At 39.3% G+C, this 9,983-nt stretch overlaps 1 pseudogene; it reads left to right on the top strand.

Moving 5' to 3' along the window:
* The first annotated feature begins 4,280 nt into the window (after positions 1-4,280).
* Positions 4,281-5,711, top strand: LOC107137877 (annotated as a pseudogene).
* Positions 5,712-9,983: the final 4,272 nt, after the last annotated feature.

The raw sequence follows: 9,983 nt of genomic DNA on the forward strand, positions 1-9,983 counted from the left end.
GCCGCAGTCGGCTGGCAGCAAATAAGTGGGCGGGGCGGGGGGGGGTGACAAACAACTTGTGTAAGTTGATACAGCAGGAGTGGGAGCCATTTATTGTAGGACAGGAGGGGTATACATTCCACACAGCTTATCTTAATTAACATAAAATAGATACAGCAGTCAACCAATAAGGAATCACCACACTTAATGGCTCGCTGGCGTTACTTCACAAATCACTCCCTCTGACAAAATGCCAGGCGCCATCCTGACTTGTTTACAGACTCTAACATTGAAGACTGACTAGTGATGGAGAAAGGTCCTTCAGCTTCCCACTTTACTTCCACTCCCCCTACTGTCACAAGGGGGGGGGACACCTTTGCTCCAAATGCCCCGGAGTGGGGAGGGGAATGCCACAAACAAAACCCTTTTAACATAAGATACAAAACCCCAATTTTAAAAGGCTGGTGGTCTTTTTGAGTTGTCTCAAATACTTGGAAGGAGAATCCCCCACGCAAATAACCCTTTGCTTATCAATGCAACTTGGAAAGAAAAGTAGAGACTCAAGAAAGGGGTGGGACCCATAATGGAATGAAATCAAGGACTTGTAGTCAGATGCCAGAGGTTTGGCGAGTGAGCTCACACACACACACACACACACACACACACACACACACAAATAGGGGAAACCACTATAGTGATTTTAGCCAGTCATCATGGAGAAACTGATGCCTTCTCTCTAACCATACCACTCTCCAATTATTTCTACTCAGGAATGTTGCATTCACTTGGAAACAATATGAATGTCCAGGCAGGAAAGAGTGTTTATGTAATAAATCATGGTATAGAAAATATATAGGGAAATGTTTTTTAATAAAAGAGAATTGCTTGTCAGGATAAAAACCGTACAAAACTGTACATGTAGCTGTAAAACCAAGAGCTTACCTGTTTTTAAATAAGCAGAGAAAAAGACTGGAAGAAAATACACCAAAATGTTTATCTAGGTGTTGAGATCATGGGAGATTTTTTTTCTTCTATCCTTTGTACAAATTCAAAAACTCTGCATCTAGAACTTTTCTATCACCATCAAGAATTGCATCCAGTATCACAATTTTTGTGCATTACATTACATTCACAATGATGGACATGATGGATAGAGCAACTACTGGACTCTTGGCCAGAATTTCCAGAGGTTTCCTTTTCTGTTTTTTAGTATTCCTAAATAAAACTTGAGTTTTTTGAGAATAGGAACTGCAAAGTCTTTGCATTGTCCACAAATTTACAAATAGCTGGGTACAAAGAAAATGGAAAATGTCAGTCAAAGAATCAGTAGGAGCAAGTTTATCTGGTGTCCACCGTGCGACCAGCACGCTGGCTTCATACAAGAGGTTCATAGCATAGAAGTTAACTAGTGAGATCAAAATAAACACACAAAACTCAATTTACCTTTTTCTTTGACCAGGTCTGGGACGGCTCTCCCTCGGGCTCCTGCCTTGAGCCACCTGGTGGGGCAGCGAGGTTACACAAAAGACTATCAGGAGAGAGGGAGAGCTCGCCAGGGAGTGGCCTTTTATTGGGGAACAAGAAATTCAGGGGAAAATTCCATCCAATGAAGGTCGAGGGGGACAGAATTCCAAGGTCAGGGTCAGTGATTGTTCTCAGGGTCAATGGTCAGTCACACCCCCACACGGATGGGCTCTCGCACCTAGAGAGGGTGGGGATTAGGTACGGATTAGTTCTGACACAGTTTAGCCAGAACACCTCACACCCAATCAGGGAGATGCCCAATCACTGGTGGAGATATCTCATTATTGGGGAGAATTCCACTTTTTAAATTCACCTGTTTTTTTTAATAAATTTCCTCACCTTATGCCCAAAAGATTTATGGCAATGTATAAGGATAAGATAGCAAACATTCTAAGTGGCACAAAACAAGAAAAAGGTCAGGGGATGGATGAAGGTTTGGGGCTCAGGAGGGTAGGATAGAGATTTGAAATGGAACTAGGTATGAGCCTAAGAATTATACCTTAATGATCTGTGTTCCAGTAAGCTCCTGGTAACTGCAGCTTCTTAAACATGCCTTTATAGAAACAAAAATATCTATGTCCTTTCTGAATATTGCCTTTCCCTTGACAAAGTCACTGAAGTTAACTGTCATGGCTCAGAAGCCAGTTTTAAGAATCAGTTTTCACAATATGGTCATTTTCTTACTTTCCAGTAAGAGTTACTTTCTAAACATCCCTCTACCTTAGTGCCTACTACTCTACTCTTCTTTTTATTTATTTTTTTAGTTGTAGGTGGACACAATACTTTTTATTTTATTTATGTGGTGCTGAGGATCGAACCCAGGGCTTCACACATGAGAGAGGCGTGCTCTACCGCTGAGCCCCAGCCCCAACCCCTACTACCCTAGTCTTCTATCATTAAAGTACTTCTACAGAATGAATGTTTCTACAAGAAGTAATGGGGGTTTACCATTGCAAACAACTGCTCTATTTCTTATTATTTGAACTAGCTCAATTATACCTTTAGAAGAGACTTTATTAGTTGTGATATCAGCAGGATACATAAGCAATGTGATACACAGGGACTTAGGGACCCAAGTGAAGTCCCACTGGAGAAATAATTAGATTAGCATGGGTGTGGCTGGGCTTTTCAAATTACTGCTTGCTTTGAGCATTAAAGAGGAGCCAGTCTCAAGTCTCTGAAATTAGGAATTTTTTTTTTCTATTTTATCTAGTAAGGTCTTCAAGTACATTTCTTAAATGTTTACCTCCACCTAACATTTCAAATGCATTTAAATGTAGAATCTTATCTGAAATCCCCCACTAGAAAAACACTAAGACATGCAATAATTGTGGTACTTACATCATACTGAAAAGTAGCCGAGAACTCCAGTGTTTGGAAGAACAGTTCAAGCATTGAAAGCAGCAATATCCAAATAAGGTCCCAAGCACTGGACTTAGATTTAGACCAAATGATACCTCACAGATCTGCCGTCAAATGCAGCCCTGGGGCTTGCTGATCCTCACTTTGACTTCAGTTTTTTTCTGGATTCTACTTATGCTGTGCTTTAAAATGTTTCTTTCTAAAAGATTAATACAAAATACAATCACTGGGTTTGAAAGAAGGAGAGAGGTTGGAGGTAGGAGAAAAATAAGAGAAGTTTTGTATAAGTATGAATGTGGGGGGCACTAAAAATTTGATATGAAGTCAGCGAAATGAAATATAATGAGTTATTCCTGTCAAGCACCAGGTGAGCAGAATTCTTTCTTTGTTTTGGGGATTGCCAAAAATGGAACACACCAATGAAGCTACCAAGGAGGCAGAAATCAAGGGGAGTGGGGTATGAACTAAGAATGTGATGGAAGGCTTCAGAGCCAGTTTTGATAGAAAGGGCCGGTCCCTGTAAAAAAGCAAAAACAACAACAACAAAAAAATAAGACTGATGAACTGAGAAACAAGGAAGATCTGGTCAGCATAGGTCTGTTTTCACACATATCAAGAGAAGGACTCTGAGATAACAATGAAATCTCTGCTTCAAGGGGAAAGAAACACACTGCTTACATTTACTGCTTTAGTCACAGAAAGGTTTTTATTTAAAAAATCATGTAGGGTGGTACCTTTTTGTAAGTTTAAACACCAGGATATCTTGTGAAATAGTCTGAACCTTGACAAAAATGTGAAATGTTCACACACTCTCATAACAACATGGTAATTAATTGTGCTTAGGGGTGTTGGACACTGGGATAAATATTTAGATGTGTAACATATACGGTGAGCTCTTAAGGAACATCTGTCTAATGCAGAAGGCTTATATTTAAAAACCTCAGAAAGGATATCTACATACAAAAAGTGAAATGAGACCACTACCTCACACCTTATACAAAAATTTGCTAACAATGGGTAAGACTATAAAATTCTTAGAAGAAAACAGGACTAAACAGGACTTTACAACCTTGGATTAGACAGTGGTTTCTTAGATAAGACATCAAAGCATAGGCAACAACAACAATAACAACAACAAAAAACTAAAAAGCTAGTTAAATTGAATTTTATAAAACAAAATTATGTCATATGTCAAGTGATGGCATAAAAATGTGAAAAAACCCTCAGAATCAGAAAAAAATATTTGCAAATCATAAATATTTTAAGAGGTTTTTATCTAGAATATATAAAGTTCTATTACAACTTTACCAAAAAAAAAAATCAATTAAAAATGGTCAAAGACTATAAGTAGACAATTCTCCAAAGAAGATATATGAATGGCCAATAAGCACATAAAAAGATGTTCATCAGAGGAACCAGCCAGGCCTCGCAGCGTGGCCCTGCCAGCTCCCAAGTTGCCGCTGCTCTTCCCCAGCTCCGGACCCCAGGCTTCCTCTTGCCTCTCAGGCCGAGGCCATGAAGATCAAGGATGCCAAGAAACCCTCTTTCCCATGGTTTGGCATGGACATTGGGGGAACTCTAGTAAAGCTCTCATATTTTGAACCGATTGATATCACACCAGAGGAAGAACAGAGGAAATTGAGAGCTTAAAAAGTATTCGGAAATATTTGACTTCTAATGTAGCATATGGATCCACTGGCATTTGGGATGTATAACTTGAACTGAAGAAATCAACACTTTTTGGCCGAAGAAGGAACTTGCACTTTATCAGATTTCCAACCCATGACCTGCCTACTTTTATCCAAATGGGAAGAGACAAAAACTTATCAACATTACAAATGGTGCTGGGTGCTACACTACAGGAGGTGGTGCTTACAAGTTTGAAGAAGATTTTTGCACAATTGGAAACTTCCACCTGCACAAACTGGATGAACTTGACTGCCTTGTAAAGGGCTTGTTGTATATAGATTCTGTCAGTTTCAATGGACAAGCAGAGTGCTATTATTTTGCTAATGACTCAGAACCTGAGCGATGCCAAAAGATGCCTTTTTTTTTTAATTTTTTTTAAATATTTATTTATTTTAAATCTTTGGTGGACACAACATCTTTGTTTGTATGTGGTGCTGAGGATCGAACCCGGGCCGCACGCATGCCAGGTGAGCGCGCTACCGCTTGAGCCACATCCCAAGCCCCAAAAGATGCCTTTTAACCTGGATGATTCCTATCCATTGCTGGTGGTGAACATTGGTTCAGGAGTCAGTATTTTAGCAGTCCACTCCAAAGATAACTATGAACCAGTGACTGGGACAAGCCTTGGAGGGGGTATTTTTCTTGGTTTATGCAGTTTACTGACTGGCTGTGAAAGTTTTGAAGAGGGCTTTGAAATGGCATCCAAAGGCAACAGACCCAAGCTGACAAACTGGTCCGTAATATTTATGGAGGAGATTATGAAAGATTTGGTCTACCAGGTTGGATTGTCACGTCCAGTTTTGGAAATATGATTTATAAGGAGAAGTGAGAATCTGTTAGTAAAGAAGTTTTGGCAAGAGCTACTTTAGTCACTATCACCAATAATATTGGCTCTGTGGCACGAATGTGCGCTGTAAATGAGAAAATAAACAGAGTTGTCTTTGTTGGAAACTTTTTACGTGTCAATACTCTGTCAATGAAACTTTTGGCATATGCACTGGATTACTGGTCCAAAGGTCAATTGAAAGCATTGTTTCTAGAACATGAGGGATACTTTGGAGCAGTTGGTGCACTTCTTGGGCTGCCAAACTTGAGCTGAAGCATCAGAAATTTTTCTGCTAATGAATGTCATCCAAGAGGAACTAAAACCAGAGGCATTGTAACTGCATTATTTGTCCTTGGGAACCAAAGGATAAAAGAATTTCACTATTCCTGATAATTTTAAATGTCAGAATGGAAAGCTCATGAATGCCATATTAAAAGAGAGAGCTCTGCAACATGAAGTATTGTTGAAGTTTTTTCCCTTCTGTATATAGCCAGTGTTCTTTAAATGCAATTTAGCCTAATTATTGAGCTTCCTCTCAGAAAGATTTTCTATTTATTTTATGTAGCCAGCATTGTAGTACTATATGCTCAAGACATGAATCTTAAAGTCTCAGAAATGTTTCACTTATGAAAAATAATTGATTTTGAATATTTGTTTTGAATCTGTTTTATGCATTTTGATGACTAGTGAGCAGACAGTAATATACCCAGTATGAAAATTTATTGTAATGGCAATCAGAGATGATGATTTTATGTGATTTTAGAAATGTTAAGGAGATATTAATTATTGTAGTTTTCCTAACACATCTTCCTCAAAAAAACATGTTCTATGTGATCTTTGCCCAGAAGTATAACTTTCCTCAAATATTTAACTAAAATACTATTATTATATGTTACCCTGAATTTCAGAATGAATCTTGGAAAATGCACCTGTCTAGTGACATCACATTTTCTGTGTTTTTAATTTAACCAATACATTGAAATGTTTGTATCTTTAAATTGAAATTTTACTTATTTTGGAATCTGATGAAGTCCTTAGACTATTCAAATGGAATATGATTTGAGAGAATCAATAGTTCTGTGCTGTTTTTACCACTAAATTATCATGTCCAAAGTTAACACATTGCTTATTTAATATGAACCATGAAAGCTAAAGATTTTATTCTATTACAAACAACAACAGAATCATATTTATTCTAAATGGGTGTTTTCAAATGTTGGGAGTCTGAGGCAGTATTGCAGAATTATAAAAGAATCTGTGGGGCTGGGGATGTGGCTCAAGCGGTAGCGCGCTCGCCTGGCATGCGTGTGGCCCGGGTTGGATCCTCAGCACCACATACAAACTAAGATGTTGTGTCCGCCAAATACTAAAAAATAAATATTAATAATTTAAAAAAAAGAATCTGTGTTTCCTACATTTGGTAATAAAAGCAATTGTAGTTTAAATTAAAAAAAAAAAGATGTTCATCATTAGTCATCAGGGAAATGTAAATTAAAGCCCAATGAGGTAACACTTTATACACACAAGAATAACCATAACAAAAAAGATAACAATATTAAGTGCTAACTAATATCTGGAGAAATGACAACTCTTTTACATTGCTGCAAAATATTGGTTGCTTGAAAAACAGTTTGGCAGTTTCTCAAAAAGTTAACATGGGGTTACCATGTGCTATGGTCTGAATATATGTCCCTGCCAAATTCATATGTTGAAATCCTATGCTCCAAGGTGGTGGTATTAAGAGGTGGGCTTTTGGGGGGTTGAGGTTGTGGCCAGGAGAAGGAAAAAATGCCAAGGAACGGCTGGGGGTGGGAGGGGGTGAAGGGGAGTGAGTACAGAGCGAGGTTATATGAGGTGTAAGGGTAAAAGAAATTGAAGTTAAAGCGTAAAAGTTAAAGGGTAAAAGACCGGGTGTTGTAAAGTTTCTAAGCTGCAAGGTCTGAGTTAAAATGTAAAGGATTAGGTATTGTTAGGTATCTATGCTACCTGCAAAACCTGAAATTTCTGTAGCTGTTGAGACAATGCTTGGAACTGCCCAGTAAATATTTCCCCTGACTATTGGTTGTTTAATAAGGGCTCTGTGTGGTCGCACGTAGGCATTGCAGGGCCTGGACCAATCAGTTTAAATGTAACCCCCTCCTTAGGAATGACCTCCACTCTCTGTACTTTTCATTACAATGTTCTCTCCCAATGCATAAACCCTTTGTTCTTCCTAAGCCAAGAGTTGCAGTTCCACTAAAAGAGACAAACCAGAAAGTCACCTACAATTTCAATTGCCTGGGGCTAACTCAGTCTNCCCTTCTTGAGTGGGCACGGAGCCCCAGCATGCTGGTTCAATAAATCCCCCCTTCTGCCAATTGCATGAGTGGTCACTTGGTGGTCTCTTTCTCCGACATTTCACGGGATCCTTACAGAGGGAGGACTGAGGTGAGACTCTGAGGTGAAAACTTCAGAGCCTTTTGAAGGTTGGTAATTATCACCAAAACAATATTCAAATAAACTTAATCTGGTAAAAATATGCATGACTTATCAACAGAGGCAAGGTGTAAAATTCAGGAGATTGGTTTGGAATCCATTCAAGTGACTTAGATGTGAGAAAAATATCTTGTGGCTTGTAATTTAAAAAAAAATAGGGAGTGGGGTGAGGGGGTGTGGGTGTGGGTGTGGAGGAGATTTCTGTGTAGTTCTGATGTTCCAGGTGCTGTGTGGGCACTTTAAATGTTCCTGAAGATAACCCTGAGGATTTTTTTTTTATTATTAAATTACTATCTTTATTTAATGGAAGTTAACTGATGGTTATCTGGTTGTGTAATTTCTAGGCCTCACAGCTGACATGTGGAAGAACTGAGATTTGAATTTAGGTCAAAAAAAAAAAAAAAACAATGTCAGAAATGTTTCAAGGTTTTCACATTTAGGTGATTGAAGAACCGTGGAGCCACTGAACTGGGAAATGGATGTACAGATGTTGAGAGCAACTGATTTGGGTGTTAGGGAAAGATGAGGAGTTTCTATAAAGAAGTGTGGAACTTGGGGTGAAAACATTATATCCAGAGGGAAAATTTAGAGAGCAATTAGGTAAATAAGCCCATCAGGCTTGAGAGAACAGGTCACCCAGAAAAATTCTTAACAGAGAGAGAGACTTAATGAATGGTTTGATCCTCCAAGGGAGGCTGATTCTTGGATAACTGCTCCCCAAAGGCAGAAGGGTAGAAGCAGGAAGAAGAGTCATCCAAGGTTAACAGAGAAGAAAGGATCAGAGCTGGGAAAAAAAAAAAAATCTGGTTAGTCCAGTATCCAGCAAGCCCCAAAACCAAAAAACAAAGAAGTCATTTCAAGAAAAGGTGGTTAGCAGTATCAAATGATGCAGAAAAGTTCAGGAGAGAATAATGACTGGCAAAAGTCACTGTTAACCTTGAAGGAGACAGTTTTAGAATTGACTGAACAGGTTTCAAGGAGTTAAAGAAGAAAAGGGGAAGTTTGCTGGAAAAGGAAAGTATGAAATAAGATTTGTAAATTGGAGGTACAGTAGAAACAAAGATGCTTTTTCAAAACAACGGTGATGTGAGCGTGAATAAAGACTCGGGAAAATGGTTGCTTAAAATCAAATCCAAGATCTCTCACTAAGATAATCCCAAATATTCAGCAGGAGATAGGAGTATTCCTTGCCAAAGTAGAAGCAATACACACGGATCTGCAAGGATAGGATTAGGTTTTTGGAAGGCTCTGACCATTTTAAAATAGTGGAAAGGCACAGCTGGATAGAGAAAATCCGTACATACACATATTTATACAAATACTGTGGATGTTAGTCAAGGAGAGGGTGGGGCCGATTGAGTTATTGTGCTGCTCTGATGGATGCCCTCCAGGAGGTCAGCTCTGAGCAGGATGTAACAAAGGAAGGATGTGATTGAGAGATTATCTCAGTACATCCAGGACAGAGAAATTCAGAGCCCCATAAGGGAAAACCAGTGGCAATAGCAGAGATGTGATTTTGCCCAGCCTAAGGGTGCTTCTGGGGATGTGGTTATTAGCTGGATTGGGGACCAGTATGGCCAGCACTTGGGACAAGAGGCCAGTCCCCATACCAGCCTTTATCCTACAACAAAACAGAAGTTCCACCTTGATCCAAGTTGGCTTGTTAGTAAACCAGCTAGGCTCCTCCCTGATTTCAGGGTTACTCATTGTCTAGTTGGTTCCTTCCAGTCTTGGGTAGCTGTTAAATTGCTGACTCCCAACCTCCATCCTGAGGAATGACCTCCACTCTCTGTACTTTTCATTACAATGTTCTCTCCCAATGCATAAACCCTTTGTTCTTCCTAAGCCAAGAGTTGCAGTTCCACTAAAAGAGACAAACCAGAAAGTCACCTACAATTTCAATTGCCCTGGGGCTAACTCAGTCTAGTTTGGAAGGTCAGAGGTGTTTTTCTCTGCTAGGTCTTAAGAAGGTACTCTAAGGGGACAGAGACCTGACCAGCAGCTGAACATTGCCATCTGGTGCCTGGGAGGTGTCACTGTAAACCATTTCCCTTCCTTGAATTAGATTTCAACAAATAACTAAGAACTTAGTAAGCAAATGGAAAAAGTGTACCTGCAACTATTAAAA

The sequence above is a fragment of the Marmota marmota genome, unplaced genomic scaffold (genome assembly GCF_001458135.2).
Source record: "Marmota marmota marmota unplaced genomic scaffold, marMar, whole genome shotgun sequence".
NCBI classification, from domain to species: domain Eukaryota; kingdom Metazoa; phylum Chordata; class Mammalia; order Rodentia; family Sciuridae; genus Marmota; species Marmota marmota.